This window comes from Cryptomeria japonica, chromosome 5, assembly GCF_030272615.1.
Source record: "Cryptomeria japonica chromosome 5, Sugi_1.0, whole genome shotgun sequence".
In the NCBI taxonomy this organism is placed as follows: Eukaryota; Viridiplantae; Streptophyta; class Pinopsida; order Cupressales; family Cupressaceae; genus Cryptomeria; species Cryptomeria japonica.
The window spans coordinates 154,212,135-154,229,843 of record NC_081409.1 but is presented as its reverse complement, the minus strand read 5'-3'; positions in this window follow the sequence as shown (position 1 = coordinate 154,229,843).

Sequence of the window (17,709 nt, the reverse complement as noted above, 5' to 3'; positions counted from 1 at the left end):
TGTTAAGTGTAGGGGTGTGTGTCAAATCATTTTTTCAGAGTTTGGAGGGGTTCATGGAGTTGGTGCAGACTTGTCCATGTAGGGAGAAACTTTGACAAAGCCTTTTAATACCAAAACCCCAATTTGTTCATTCACTACCGGTTAGAGGCCTTGTAAACCCTTCAAAACCCTCATTTTGGGGTTCTTTCATTGTATGGTGAAACTAGGAGCCAAAACCACAAAAATACTTTAGGGATAAGTGAATCTTTGAATAAAATGCAAACTTATTTGGGGGTCCTTTGAACTGTTTTCACCCAAGCCCTAGAAAACTAGATTTGGAGGCCTAGTTAGGCCTAATTCTTTGTAGCCCTTTTCTAGGCAATATTTTGAAATCGGTAAGAAACCTATTGATTGTGAGCCACAAATGGACCTCAAAGGCATAAAAAACATGTTAGTAGACACCTCCACACCTCGGCAACATCTTACAATGATAGGAGGTCATTTTGGCAACTTGAAGCTAAGAAGCCACAATTGAGCAACTGAGAAGCACAGTGCATTGATAGGGTTCCTAACCAAAACACCTGAAGAAAACACCTTAGAAAGGTCAAGAATCAAGCCCTAGAAGAGATTGAGAAGGACTTGGAGGTCTAGAGTGCAACTAGGCCTGGTGAATTGGTGGAATTGAGCAACACTAGCTAGGTGGAGTGTTGAGCAGGCTAGGTAAACCCCATCAATTATGTACTTCTGTTTTCAACAAAAAGAAATAAGAGAAAAGTCTAAACTACCTCCTAATATAACCTATTCTAACCAAGAACTTAAAAGAAAGAAAGAAAAAATAAATGAAATTAAGAAGGAAAAAAAAAAGAGTGATGAGCAGAATTAGATCACTAGTTTGTGATAACTTCCTTGTGAAATATATGTAACCATCCAAATGACAATATATTGGACACAAGAGAAGTGTAATCTCCAAAAGAACAAGAAGGAAGGACCATGTTTTATGACTAGGTCTACTAGTAATATACACCTATCCATAAATTAAGGAAAGATACGGTTCAGTGCTCAATGTTACTCTCACCTTCACAAAGATAAGAATCATTTAATTATAATGAAAATGAAAAGAACATTTAAACAAACAAACTCAAATTGAATGATTAAAAAAAGAAGATAACAAATGTTTTAATAAACTCAAGAACAACATCGTATGTACAAAGTTTTTCAAAACACAAAAAAGAAATCCAATTGCATGGCTGAACAAAACCTATGCTCAGAGCACCATTTTCTGGTCAAATTACAATTAATAGCAGGACACAAAAAATCTAATCTGGATGTCATCTTCCTCGTCACTCCTCAGAAGATAAAATTTACACTCAATTTGACGAGTCATGAGAATTTGGAAAGATCTCAAGCTTCTACATTATTTCATGTTGACACCCACTGATAATATCTCAACGAATATTGCTAAAGCAATTTCCTGAAATCTTGATTTTAAATTACACACTATATTGTTTAGATTTTTCATAACTGCTACTTGAAAATAATCTTATTGTTTGTGGATGTCAGGACAATGTTAGAATCTGGTCATAAAGCATATAGAGATCACTTGTCAATATAAATTTGGGCTTGAGATTCATGAGGTAGCATTGCGGCTATTCTTTAAGTGATCTCAAAGTGATGCTAATATCTATTTAATAGACATTTTCAATTGAAAAAATTGAAATATAATTTTCTTTTCTACAAACTGTCTGTGGATGGCATATTTATCAGTCTTTTAGAATATATAAATTAAATAAAAAACTCTATTATGCAATCATGCAAACTGTACTATCTGTAATATTATTAATTGATCTTTGTGTGATGCTGGATATAAATTGAAAAAGTTTTGACCTATATAAATTAAAACAATCTAAATTGAAAAAGTTGTGACCTATATAAATTAAAACAATCTTATCATGCAACCAAACTGTAACCATCAATAGTTAGTCATAATTGGTTCCATATATCTTATCATGCAACCAAACTGTACTATATATCTGTTTAGTAGACACTTCTAACTGAAAAAATTGTGATCCATATAAATTTAAAAAAATTGGGTCCATATAAATTAAAAAAAATCCTAGAATATGTAATTGTGATTCTAATTTTCAAGACAGTAATACAAACTTTTGTTTTTCAATCGATATTTTATTAATTTTGAAGATGTAAATGATGAAACGCTTCGAGCTCTTCATTCCGCTTTTCCAGTTGCTCTACTTACCACTTCAAATGACAAATATAATCGACTGCCTCGAACAATTGCAATCATTATATTTTTAAATTAACAATTATATTTTAAATAAAAAAATTTGATATGGAATTTCTAATTCAACAATAAATACTGAAGACAAGTCTTAGGGTCATGACAAATAACAGTTAATGCTAGAACACAAAAAAAAAATATAATTTTTATGTCATCTTCTTTATCAAATTTTATTTAGACTCCTAAGAAGATATAATTCACAGTTAATTTCACAAGTCAGGAGAATTTGGGAAGATCCCCACTTGTCTAGATTGTCCCACAAGATCTCACATCTACCCAAGTTAAATACCCAGATAATTCGTACAAGATTTTATCTACACTTAATTCCCAGCCATCCCACTAATTTGACATCCACTGATAATATCATTGCAGATGGAAAAACAGAAATAGATCTCAACAAATATTGCTAAAGCAATTGCCTGAAAACTTGATTTTAGAATTGCAAACTTTATTATGTAGATTTTCATATAACTGCTAGGCTATCTCTTGAAAATAATCGTATTGTTTCTAGATGTCAGGACATTTCAAATTATAAATTTTAACATTATCTGAACACTGTAGAAAATTAATTTTTAGTATTATACAATCTATCAACAATAATTGTGTTGTATGGAAGGACAAGATTATATTTGGAACAAACGTCTTTTGGATGGTATATTTATCAGTCAATTTAGAACATATAAATCTGACAAAAATTATTATACAATCATACAAACTGTATATATTTGATTAATTTAAAAAAGTAGTGATTCATGACTATGTTAATTGGTCCTAAAATGATATTAAATAAGTATATTTAATGAACAATTCCAATAAAAAAATTGTGGCTCACATAAATTAACAAAAAAAACCTATTATGCAATCATACAAACTATAATATCATTAATATCGTGTTAATGAAATGAAAGTAAACCAAAAGACTCAGATTGAATGATGAAAAGAAGATGATAACAAATATTTTACTAAACTCAAGAACAACACCATATATTCTAAGTTTTAGCTTCTTTTATCTCTAAAATCCAGTAAAGTCTCTGCTCAAATCACCAAACTCTTAATACAAAAAGATAATCTTTGTGTCACCTTCCTAATCAAATTTGATTTAGACTCCTGAGAAGATCTAATTTAGAGCAAATTTGTTTGCTTCTCTAGATTGTCCCACAAGATCCTCCATCTACTCAAGTTAAATGCCCAGATAATTCATACAAGATTTTATGTACAAGTAATTTCCATCCACCCCACTAATCAAGCTACTAGAATATTTCATGTTGCAGATGGAGAAATATAAATAGACCTCAACGAATATTGCTAAAGCAATTTCCTAAAACTTCATTTTAGATTACAAACTTTATTGTGTAGATTTTCATAAGTGCTAGACTATCTCTTGTAAATAACCGTTAAGTTTTGTGTCTAGCTGTACTGATGTAACCATGGCAAGATATTGGGCAAGATTATAAAATGGCAAATGCAGAGTAATCATGTACTAGGACAAGCTATAAATGCTATAATCATCCGTTGAAACATTAAACTTCAACCAACATTGTAGAAAACTAATTTCTAGTACAATCTATCAACAATAATTCTCCCGTATGGAAGGTAAAATGAGAGGGTAAGATTCAATGTGGATAGCATATTTGTGTCTTGTTTAAGAAGATATAGATTTTAAAAAAATTATGAAACTATGTAAACTATAATATCATGAATAATTATTATTAATTGATTTCAAAAGTGATGTTATATGTATATATTTCATTGATTATTTTTTTTTTTGAAAAAATTGAAATTATATAAAATTTAGCATTATAGAAAATTAATTTCTAACATTGTATAATCTATCAACAATAAAAAAAATTTATATAAGGAAAAATGAGGGATCAAGATTATATTTAGAACAAATGTGTCTTGGATTGCATATTTATCAGTAGTTTTAGAACATATAAATTAGAAAAAAATATATTTCGTAGTCATGCATACTGTAATATCTATTGATAAATGATACTACTAGTGAACACTTTCAATTGAAAAAGTTGTGACCCATATAAATTAAAAGAATTCTATCATGTAAACTATAATATGTCTTCAAGTGTATAGTGTCATGGTTAAAACACTTTATCCATGAAGTCGTCACCAACATTCAAATCCCTGCTGAGCCATTGCACTCACATGCCTTGTGCTTTCACTGGATCGTTGAGCTCGTGGATTTGATCAAGTGAAGTGTGGGGATGATGTCCCCATTTGTGGCCTAATTGGTTCATAGCTCCGGGTCAAAAGTGTTCATGTGGAGCCAGAAGGCATGTTTTGTCAGCGTCATTGATCACGTTAAATAGTTTACCAAATATAATAAAATAACAAAAAAAAACAAACAAACTATAATATCATTAATGACTATTCTCAATTGATCCAAAGTAGTACACATATGTATTTAGTGGATACTTTCAATGGAAAAAATTGTGATCCTTATAAATTAAAAAAATCTTATCATGTAACATTGCAAGCTTTAAACAACTAGAAATTGAAGGAGACTCTCAGATTATTGTGGAAGCAGTGAAAGGAAGATATAATGCTGGTTGGAGAGTGGAGCCCATTTTGAGGGATGCCAGGAGCCTTCTGGCCAACCTAGATGTCTTCACCATCCGGCACATCTTTAGAGAAGGAAACGAAGTTGCTGATTCTATGGCGGCGATGGGAAGGCTGCAAAATGGCTTACGATGTTGGAGGGACCCTAGTCTGCTGTCGATCACCACCAAGGGGATCTTGGAGAGGGAAAAAGTCTTTGTCCAAGATGGAACCATTTTATCCGCCCAAAGATGAAGGAAACCAACTTTCAAATTTTAAGTTGGGACAAGAATCCCGCCCATTATGAACTTGGATGGCCACGTATCCAAGGCAAGCTTAGTCACCACTCTCACAAGGGATGGATTTATGATGACAGTACATATATCGGGAATGATTATTTCCTAATTATTACTCAGATAGAACCAATTGGCAACGATAAAGGTGAAGGAAGGGAAAGGTCAAATCACACTTGCTCGATTGAAGGTCCACACATTCCTAGTAGATTTCCTAATTTTGATATCTACTTGGACATAAGAGATAATAATCATCCTAATTATTACGTCCTCTTATCTCGTGTTCGGCACAGATTTTATATCAACTCTACCTTAATTCTGCTTCGGCTCTATATTTTTGCTGGAAGGATTCATATTCACTTTGTTAAGCTGGAGGAACCAAGAATGGGGGGGGATAGGCTTAGACTGGAACTTGATAAAGTGGATGATTTCAGAGCAAAACCGGCAGTGTGGTTCGTCTGTTCGGAGGGCGGCATCGATAAGTTCATGGAAAGTATGAAGGGTAATGATGAAAGACTCCAAACAATTTGTGACTTCCTGGGAAGACAGAAGAGTGACCATGGGAGGAATCTCATTTGAAATCAATGAAGAGGTCATAACCCAGGCAATAGGTCTTTCTATGGTAGGAAGAAAATGGAAAAAGCAAAGTTGTATTACGGATACCACCAGCTTGAACTAGTTCTTCCGCGAGGGCGAAAACCTTGTTAAGATGTCTGGCAGATTCAACAAGGAGGAGCTCCCTCCCCCATGGGATGAGGTCTGTTATGTTGTGATAAAGTATTTCATGCTAGAGGGAAGGTATGGTATCTTCTATAACTACCATCTCCCTTTCCTTAACCATTTGAGAAACAAAGACTTTATTTCTATTCCATTTTTCTTGCTACATTCCCTGGACGCTAATGTTAAGGACATTGCTGAAGCTAAGAAAAAAGGGAAGGATTTCCCAATCCTCTACCAAGGCCTAATTCTTCGCCTGTACAACTTCCACCTCGCCCTTTGCCCTCCCTGCTCCATCTCTATCTAGAATGTGACTAATACTAGCCCTTCGAGCCACCCTTTTGCTAAAAATGACGCTAGCCCCCCTCTACTCCCAAAAATTGGCTCTTGTAGCAAGAAAACTAAAAAACACTACCCTGAGGAGGTCATAACTCCTAAGAAAGTCAGAATCCAGGAGATCAATTCTGACATGGATATTATTGATGAGGCCCATACCCCCTGCCGTTCTAGCAGGCTTGCCTCTAAACCCTTGGAAAAATCCCTAAGAGACCCCTCCTCTTCGCATGACACTAATAATTCCATCCCGATTGGTAATGTGGTCTCGCTCCACCATAACCCGACCCCTCACTTTGTTAGCTCCACCTAGGCTTTTGAAAGCCCCACCTCTTCAAAGAGTCCGAAGCCTGCAAATTTCCCCTCCCCGACTTTCAGATTGGATAAAGTGATGGTTGTTGAGGAAGCGAGTAGCATAAAAGAGGAGGAGGAAAACAACCTGGTAGAGCTCGAGAAAAAGATGGAGGCCCTTTCAGTTAATGTGCAGGATATCACCAGAAGACTGGAGGCGGTGGAATCCAAAATGAATGATGTTTCCAAATTTGTGCTAAATGTTATGCATTGCTCGACTACCACTCTGTGCCTCATGCAGGAAAGTGCGTCCAAAGGTAAAGGCAAGGATGACGAGGACTACAAGGCCCTGTTCAAATTCCTCACCAAGGAATGGGCAAGAAAGCTCCTCCCCAAGAGGAGCCATGGAAAAAAGAAGTAATGCTCTGAATGCGGAGGGATACTGGTTTTTTGTTTATGGTTAGTAGCCTATGGGCGGATAAGTTTAGCCTATGCTTTTGTTTAAGTTTCTATGTTTATTGCCCTACGTGGCAAATATCTAAAACTTTGCTTATTACTACTTTAACTCTGATAAACTCTCATAAAATGATAGTTGTTTTTTATAGAGGCAAAAGGCTGTAACTCTGCTGTTTATATGCGGTCAGTAGTCCTGCCATTGATCTTCTTAATGTTCCTATGGGTCAGCCCCATTGCTTTTTGGCTGCTATTTAATATCAAAAACATTACAAGCTTTAATATGACATAAATATAAAGAATTTGTAATACAAATTTTTGAAAGCTGTGTATATTTTTTAATCCATATTTTGTAAATTCTAAATGTAAATGATGTAACACTTTGAGCTCTTCATTCAATCTCTCCAATTGCTCTACATGCCACCTTAGATGACAACAACTTTACTTTTCTGCACCACCTGCAAACACTAGTTTTCTTCATTAAAGTTTATGTAGCAAACAAGTTATGATCAACAAATTAAAATTTAATGTACCAAAAGATCATAATGATAGTGCATGTACCAAATACTCCTGTTTACCCATGGTAACCCAATTATTGTCTATACTGAGATTGAAAAAAACAAGAGAAGAATACCCACCTGGGGATCCATTGGTAGCGTATAGAAATTCCCTATCAAAAATTTACTTTTTTGAGGTTCATGAGGTAGCACTGGAGGGAAAAGTGGCAAGATATTGGACAAGATTCTCACATGGAAAATGCAGAGCAATCATATATTAGGAAAAACTATATATATGCTATATTTAAAAGCTGAAATATAAATTTTAGCAATATTTTGAACACTAGAGAAAATTAATTTTTAGTATTATACAATTTATCAAGGAAAAAATGAGGGGTAAAATTGTATCTGTAGATAGCATATTTATTTATTTGTTAGAATATATAAATTAAATTATAATATAATGAATAGTTATCATTAATTGACTTCAAAGTCTATGGGTTGCATATTTATGAATCATTTTAGAACATATAAATTAGAAAAAAGTCTATAATGCAATCATGCCAACTGTAATATCATTAATGATTGTAGTTAATGGATGTTAAAGTATTGCTACATATGTATTTAGTGGATACTTTAAGTTGAAAAAGTTGAAATATAAATTTTAACATTAACCCAATACTGCAGAAAATTAATTTTTAATATTGTACAATCTATCAAGACTAATTTGTCCGTATGGAAAGAAAAATGAGATAGCAAGATTATATTTGGAACAAACATGTCCGTGGATTGCATATTTATCCCTGGTTTTAAAATATAAATTAAATAAAATTCTATATTGTTTGACAAGCTGTAATATTGTGTGAATATAGAGAATTTTCAGAATAGAAACAAAAACTTCTGATTTAAACTATGTATGTTTTTCAATTACTACTTTTAGGATTCAAATGGTGCAATGCTTTCAACTTTTCATTCTTCTTCTCTAGTTGCTCCACTCACCTTTTCAATTGACAAACGTAATCGACTGCCTCTAGAAACACAGTAACTTTGCTTTTCTGCACCACCTGCAAACAATAATTTTCTTCATTAAAGTTCATGTAGCAAACATGTTTTTTATTAAGAAAGAAGCAAGAACAAGGGCACTGACCCTTTATAAAATGGCCCAAAGGTAGTAAGAGACAACAAAGAAGGGGGCAAACCCCCAAAAAACATAGTTGAATAGGCCAAAGAAAACCCTATCAAACTAGTAAACAACTAGAACCCTAATCAAGGAAGGCAAGAGACCCCCAAACCCAAACAAGGAGGGGTTTGGGGGAGGGAGAAGACTTTCATTTCCTCCTGCGACAAATCATAGTCTAGGAAAAACTATCATTAGGACCATCAAAGGATAGATTAAGTGAGGAGGACCCCATCGAAAGACAATGAGAGGCACCAATAGATTGTTGTTGCACAACAATAGTAGGCTATTGCAAACTAGGAGCAGGTTGTTACAAAGGAAGAACATCAAGAACGATTAGGTAGGAGTGGAACAGAGCTACAAAATAGGAGCAATGGGAGTTGAATCCTCAAGGATAGAAGTAGTAGCATCAACAACAATATTATTGGTAGTGAGTAACACAACTTCATCCCGGGGGAGGACACATCCTCTTGAGAGGAGTCAGCAAAGTCAAAAGCATAGACAATCAAGTGGTCAATAGTGACATCCTTCCACCAAGTAGTAGCACCCTTGTGATGAGGAAGGAAGCAATCTGATGCTAAAAGAGCCATAGCGAAGCATTTTCGGCAGGGAAAGAGGAGGCCCTCAAAATCCAATGGTTGAGTCCAAGGCCTATCCCCAACCATAAAAACCACATCCCCAGGCTTAGGCAAGGAGATGTCAATATCCACTAAGATGTAAGAAAAAGCGGACTGGCCCATGGAAGATGTGACATCATCAACCTTCAATAATTGAGTTACATATGGCCTCGTAGCTAGAGTGCTCCTAGAAATGAAGAGGAAGATTTAGAAAGTGAATCCGAACCGGATGCACATTAAGTGCTTCAGTAAGGGGGTTAAAAGAAGTTGTCCCTAACTTAACAGAGAGGGGGTGAACTCCCCAAGCCCACAACTTGCCCAAAATTAGGTCACAATTAGATGAATAAGTAAAGGAAGTGATGATAAAGCCTTTAACACAAGGAAAGAGCTCAATACTATGAGAAACCAAAGACTTCCATGAATCACTTACCCTGAAACGTGTTATGATCAACTAGATAGAATTTAATGTACCAAACTGGTAGTAACCCGTCACAATTGTAAGGAAAGCTACAGTGCCGAAACGCTCTCCTAATGCTAATTCGTAGAGGATGTAAGCAACAATATCTATCTACTTCCTAAATTGTAGAATCTCGAGATGACTTAAATAGAAGAATAGAGAACATATAAAAAACCATGCACATATAAACAAAGATTTTTACTGTGGGAAACCCTTTCAGGAAAAAACCCACACACCAAAAAGTTGAGCGTCTCCCTTGTATTACAGTAAACAAAGTTACATACAATTGACAACAAACTTTTTGCATAGGCTAAGATTGTGCTACAATCAACCAAAATTTCTATCACACTCATTTCCCAATGAAGCTTGTAGCAGTTTATACACACTGCAATCTATTATGAAATCCGATACTGTAACTGTCACTTCACAACCAGTCAACTAACTTAGCCTTGTCACTCATCCATCCATCCGGCGGTCATCAAACTATGTATGGACACCACCATATGATGGATGCTACACCATGGTCATCATACACCATTGGAACCACCGTACGGGTTAGCATTGGGCAACCACTAGAACCACCGTACGAGTCAGCATTAGCAACTACCTGACCACCCTACGAGTCAACATTGGCAAGTACTAGAACCACCATATCAAAATTGGCAACTACCATATGGGTTAAAACTCAGTATGTATGAGGCAACAACTGTATGGTACACATGAGGCAACAACCGTATGATCCATACGTACTTCAACAATCTCCCACTTGTTGAGGTACGTATTGATATCCGCAGAGTTACTCAACAAGACTAATAAGAGTCAAGGGCTTTAAGCCCCATGGAGCTTGTGCACCATTTAAATTTAACTGTGCTCACTGGCTTTGTCAATGCATCTGCAACATTCTCCTCAGTGCCAATCTTTTCTAGCTTCACCCTCCTATCTTCAACCATGTCACGTACAAAGTGATATTGCACATCAATGTGTTTTGTTTTGGCATGGTAAGTAGGATTCTTCGCCAAACAAATTGCACTCTGGCTGTCACATAAGATAGTGATTTGCCCTGCATCAAAACCATCAGAACACAAGCGCTTAAGCCAAACAGCTTCTTGACACGCACGAGTAGATGCCATGTACTCTGCCTCAGTTGTAGATAATGCAGTTATGCTCTGCCATTTTCTCATCCAACTGATGGCACCACCATTCCCCATGAACACATATCCACTGGTGGATCTTTTTCTGTCAACATCCCCTACCCAATCAGCATCTACATAACCTTGAATGCTAACAGATCTACTTGATCTAGTTGAGTTACCTTGATAGCACAAAGCGTACAGTGTCGTACCCTTCAAATATTTAAGCACTCTTTTCTTGACATCCCAATGCAACTTTCCCAGATTTGCCATAAACTGACTCAATAATCCCACTTCTTGGGCAATGCCTGGTCTTGTACTGACCATTGTGTACAAGAGGCTTCCAAAAACACTCGCATAAGGTACCCACTTAATGTCTTCAACCTCATTCAAAGACTTTGGACTGTCATTAACTGACAACTTCGTTCCCTATAAAATTGGAACTACTTGCTTCTTGTAATTAGTCATGTTGAACCGCTCAAGAACATTGGTAATATATTTGCTCTAGCTAAACCAAAATTTCCTACTAGCCCTATCTCTCCTGATTTCCATTCCCAAAATAAATTTAGCTGCCCCCAAACCTTTCATCTCAAATTTTAAAGACAACTGGGATTTTAAATCTAAGACCATTCCTTTATTATTGCATATAAACAACATATCATCTACATATAGTGCAATAATAAGTATCTGATCATCTTCAATTTTATAGTACACATAATGATCTGATTTAGACCTCATAAAACCCAAAGATAAAACATATGGATCATACTTTTGATACCACATTCTGGGTGATTGTTTCAAACCATAAAGAGACTTCTTAAGCTTACAAACCAAGTGTTCTTTACCTTTCTCCACAAAATACTCCGGTTGGGACATATATATTTCCTCTTCAAGATCGCCATGTAGAAACATTGTTTTCACATCCATCTACTCAATTTAAAAATCATTTGCTGCTGCAAGTGACAACAGAAATATAATGGATGTTAGCTTAGCTATAGGAGAAACTATTTCTCCATAGTCAATCCCTTCTTTTTGAGAATACCCCTTTGCAACTAGTCTTGCCTTGTACTTGTCAATGCTTCCATCTCGACCATACTTCTTCTTAAATACCCACTTACAACCCATAGGCTTTCTACCTTTAGGCAAGGGTACCAGATCCCAGGTTCCATTTTTCTCCAATGACTTCATTTCAGCTTTCATGGCTTCGAACCAAGAATCTGAATCTGGCATATTAATTGCTTCGTTCACAGTCCTAGGCTCATCAACATCAGTAAGCAAATCATAGGCACAATTAACATTCAACATTGAGTAATCAAACCTTTTTGGTGAATAGTTGTACCTATCAGGTTGTCGTCTCTCACATGTGGATCTCCTTACTTCCTGTGGTGAGTCTTCACGAGGTTTGACATGAGGTTCATGATCATGTTCTTCTGAACTTGCAGAACCACTTGAGCTCTCCTCATCCTCAGGCATATTTGGGTCCTCAGTCTGAGACACATTTGGGGTTTGTAATAAAGGGATTTCAACTGCTTCTTTTCCTTTTTCTATTTTCCTTGGTTGTGGATCTGTAGACATAGGTTTCATCTCATGAAAGATAATGTTCCTACTATATAACACCTTTTTAGTGAGAGGGTTCCACAATTTGTATCCCTTCACACAAATGTCATAACCAATGAAGATGCATTTCACTGCTTTGTTATCCAATTTTCACCTTCTAACATCAGGTGCATGAGCATATGCCTCACAGCCGAAGACACGTAAATGTCTCAATGAGGGCTTCTTACCAAACCATGCTTTCATAGGCGTTTTGTTGACTAGTGTTGCAGTAGGAGAATGATTCAACAAGTAACACATTGTAGCCACTACTTCAGCCCATAACTTTTGCTCCAAACTGGCATTGCTCAACATGCTTCTTGCTCTCTCCATCAAAGATCGATTCAACCTTTCAGCTACTCCATTCTGCTACGAAGTATAAGGTGTAGTTTTATTCCTCTTAATTCCATGATCTACAGAAAATTTATCAAAATCTACATTGCAAAACTCACCACCATTATCCGTTCTTAAACATTTAATCTTTCTCCCAGTCTGATTTTCTACAAGGCTTTTAAATTCCTTAAACCGACTAAACACTTCTGATTTACTCTTAAAAAAATAAATGAATACTCTTCTTGAATAATCATCTATAAACAACACATAATATCTTGATTTAGACAAAGAAGGAACATCCACATGACCAAATATATCAGATTGAACATAGTCCAGCAAACCAGAAGACTTTTGAGAACTAGAATAAAACTGAACATGACTTTTCTTTCCATATATGCAATGTTCGTAGAAATTGAACTCAAGATTATAGTCAGTCAGCCCCTCAACTAGGTTTTTATTCTTCAAGGTTTTTAAACCTTTCTCGCCAATATGGCCAAGTCTATAATGCTAGAGAATTGTTTTCTCTGCTGGAAGCTTAACTTCCATTGAATTCACATCATGTGTTGCCATAGCAACTTGATTGGACTTTACCGAGACACTATTATAGCACACAGGTTTGGTATCTAACCTATATAGTGTTCCAATGCATTCACCCTTAGCTAAAACAATAGAACCCCTAGTCATCTTACAACCATCATGCACAAAAGTTACCTGAACTCCAACATCATTCAGTTTGTTGACCGAGAGTAAGTTCTGAGCCAGACTAGGTATATGAAGTGTGCCATTAATTCCCTTTACACTACCATTGGGGAACATAATTCTGACTCTTCCCCTTCCAACGATCTCCAATGTGGAATCACTTGCTAGAAACACCTTTCCTCAATCATACAGTTCATACTGTGAGAACCACTCTTTATGAGATGTCATGTGGAATGATGCTCCCGAATCGACTAACCATACATCATTGGATACAGGCACTGCCAAGGCTGCTACAAAGGCATCAGCGTCACTTTGAGAAGTTTCAGTGTCAGAAGTACATTTCTTATTCTTCTTTTTCTCCTCTTTGCAATCCTTCCAGATATGACCTTTCTGTCTGCAATTCCAACACTTTGCCTTGGAATTCTTTCCAGGAGTAGAGGATCTCTCCTGTGACTTTGACTTCGTGTCCTTCTTGCTTTTGTCCTTAGATCTACCTCGGACAATGAGAACCTCTTTAGCCACCTCAAAGGATTTCCTTCGTATCTCTTCTAACAAAAGTGAAGCAACTACTTCATCCATTTTAAATTTGGTAGTAGTACTTCTGATGGCCATCACAAGGTGATCCCACGAATCAAGCAAAGAACTCAGCAACAACATACAATGCTCCTCTTCACTAATGGACACACCAATAGAAGTTAACTATACAATCATCATATTGAATGCATTTCAATGATCTGCCACAGACGTTCCTCTGTCCATCTTCAGAGAGTACAACTTCTTTCTCAGGAAGAGCTTGTTTACCAAGGATTTTCCCTAATAAATGTCTCCCAATTTCTTCCACAAAGAATGTGTGGTTTTCTCTTCATGGACATTCAACAAAACAGAATCTGCAAGGCTCAATCTTATCAGCCCTATGGCCTTTTGATCCGCTAGATCCCAATCTTCCTACTTCATGCCTAGAGGCTTGTTGCCAAACACAGCAATCCACAAATCTCGGTCAACCAACATGTCTTCAACTTTAAGTTTCCACAACTCAAAGTTTGTTCCATTAAACTTTTCAATGTCTATTCTCCCTGACATGCCAGCCATCTCAATTTCCTGACACAATCGATAACCACTTCACAAACTCCCACTGAAAACAAATAGACACAAAAAAAACCAACCCTACCCAACAAGGACAACAACAACTGGCCAAGCTCTGATACCACTTGTAAGGAAAGCTACGGTGCATAAATGCTCTCCTAATGCCAATTCGTAGAGGATGTAAGCAACAATATCTATCTACTTCCTAAATTGTAGAATCTCGAGATGAATTAAACAGAAGAATAGAGAATATATAAAAAACCATGCACATATACACTGAGATTTTTACCGTGGGAAATCCTTTCAGGAAAAAACCCACACACCAAAAAGCCGAGTGTCTCCCTTGTATTCTAGTAAACAAAGTTAGATACAATTGACAACAAACTTTTTGCATAGGCTCAGATTGTGCTACAATCAACCAAAATTTCTATCACACTCATTTCCCAATGAAGCTTGTAGTAGTTTATACACACTGCAATCTATTATGAAATCTGATTCGGCAACTGTCACTTCACAACCAGTCAACTAACTTAGCCTTGTCACTCGTCCATCCATCTGATGGTCATCAAACTATGTACAGACACCACCATACGATGGATGCTACACTACAGTCATCATACGCCATTGGAACCATCATACGAGTCAGCATTGGCAACTATTGGAACCACCATACAGGTCAGCATTGGCAACTACCGGAACCACCATACGGATCAACATTAGCAACTACCGTATGAGTTAACTCAATACGTACGAGGAAACAACCATACAGTATAGATGAGGCAACAACCGTGCGATCTGTATGTACTTCAACAACAACCATTATACTGAGATTGAAAAAAGAAAAAAAATGAGACAAGAATACCCACCTGGGGATTCATTGGTATCAGTGCGCGTAGAGCAGAAAATGTGTCCTTCATCTTTTCTCTATGCTTATGTTCTGCTTTTGCATAGGGATTCGAATAGTTGTTGTACGTTTCATTTCTGCCATTCTCGGTAAGAAAAGTACTGGTTTTATAATTGTTTATGCAATTCAAGAAATTTAGGCAGTGCTTATGTAATGACTGTGATTTCCTATCCTCCAGGGGGACCACAGGAGGCCTATAACATTTCCAATGTACAAACGCGCTTCCAGTATCATTTATTCATGGGCTGATACTAATTGTATTCATGAATTCTTCAGTGGACAGGATGATTTCATCTAGTGGCATTGGGTCATCTACTAATAGATCTGAGCAAAATGGTGACGACCACAAGTCATATATATCCATGTATTTGGATGAATCTTCTTCATATCCTGTCTAGACCTGCAACAAATTTAGAAATCCATGTTTCAACAATTTTCATTAGACACGATAATATATTTGATTTCTTATGGTACTGTGTACACCATACCATCCACAACTTAAAACATTGAGGAAAAATTAAGAGCACATATATAACAAGATGGACTTATAGAATCTACCACAATTTGTTGTTCCATGACTAACAAGTTGTAGCTGTGGTAGAATTCATTGTTATAGTCTTTTGTTTGCTAATGAAATTGAATGATTTTAAATGAAGCAGTTAAGAATCAAATCTTGTTAGATGCAAGATCTGATAGCATAAGAGATGAGACTGGGATTGTTCTCTGGATGAATTTGATGAAATGGATATCACTCAATCTTTGACTCTCAATTGCAAAGATTTCAGCCTAAGAAATTGTACTCCCCTATCAAACAACTAATTTTTTTTTTATAAAGATATTATTAAGAAAAACATACTGAACATGAACAGTTGTAGTGAACCATTATGCAGAGCCTTGTGAAAGCTCAAAGGGGAAATGGTGACTCTGCCGACATTATAGAGAAGGGAAAGTGGTTTCCAAGGATGGTAGTGACTTCGAAGAAATTGGGCCATCTATAATTAATGATCACCAATCAATGGATAGTAGTTGGGGTATTGAAAACAAATAATTTTCTATATTTAGAGAGGCCTTAAAGAAGTCTCTTTGAAAGCAAACAAGGTGCAGTTTGGAATTCCATTGTTTTAATGGATAAGTGTAGTTTTGTTTTAGAAAAATAGGGTTGTTTATTTATTTTAAGTATGTCTTTTAGTTTTAAATGTTTCTTTTTTATGTAAATATTTTGATTGTTTTAATGGAGAAGTGTAGTCTTGTATAACTTGAGTTGGCTTAGTGGTGGAGAACTTGTGCTCTTGAAATAGAGGTCACAAGTTCAAATCCCACAAAGGGGATAGGGTATGTGTTAGGGTTTCAAGCAGATCCGAAGCAAATATGAACTAACAATTATATGTAAATTTAAATACAAAAGATAAAGAAATAAAACAGGACACAGATAACACAGAGATTTAACGTGGTTCACCCAGAATGGGTTACGTCCACCATACATAGTCGTCCAATCTTTCTTATTATCCAGCAAAAATAGTACATCAACCTTACAATGCCTTAAGCATCCCAGCCGCTTATAACATGTGTTTTTAGGGCAACAAACAAAGTCGGCCTTTTTAGGGTTTTATTACAATGTCGGTTTTCATCAATGAAAAACGGCAAAAAAAAATTTCTCGGGGGCTGCCGCCCCCGAACCCCTGCCTAAGATCCAGCCTAGCCCCAAACTCCGATGAGGATACATGTTGAGTGTACAGTACTTTGTTGATCAGTTGCCACATTTCAACAGTATGTACACCTTATTGGCTTCAGCCTACCTATCAAAAAAAAATGGAGAAATGTGTAGTCTTTGTTTTAGAAAAATAATATTGTTTATTTATTTTAAGTGTGTATTTTAGTTTTAAGTGTTTTTCATCTTATGTAGTCATTTTGATTGTTTTAATTTAAGTGTGTATTTTAGTTTTAAGTATTTTTCTTCTTGTATAATTATTTTGATTGTTTCAATGGAAAATGTAGTCTTTGTTTTAGAAAAATTGAGTTGCTTACCTATTTTAAGTGTGCCTTTTAGCTTTAAGCCTTCTTTTCTCATGTATAAGTCTCACTTTTGTAATTTTCCCAAAAATAATCCTCCTAGAATGAACACTTAATAGTTTTATTGTTTATTTTTTATTTTTTTTAATGCATCTTGTATTATTTAGTTATATTGAAAAACAAAATCTATTGTATGTAAGTTAAAGTTTATAAGTGAGTATTTTTATTTTTATTTGGATTTTGATTTTGTTTTAAATAATTATTGAATTTCTGATTTAAATCATTTCACAAAGA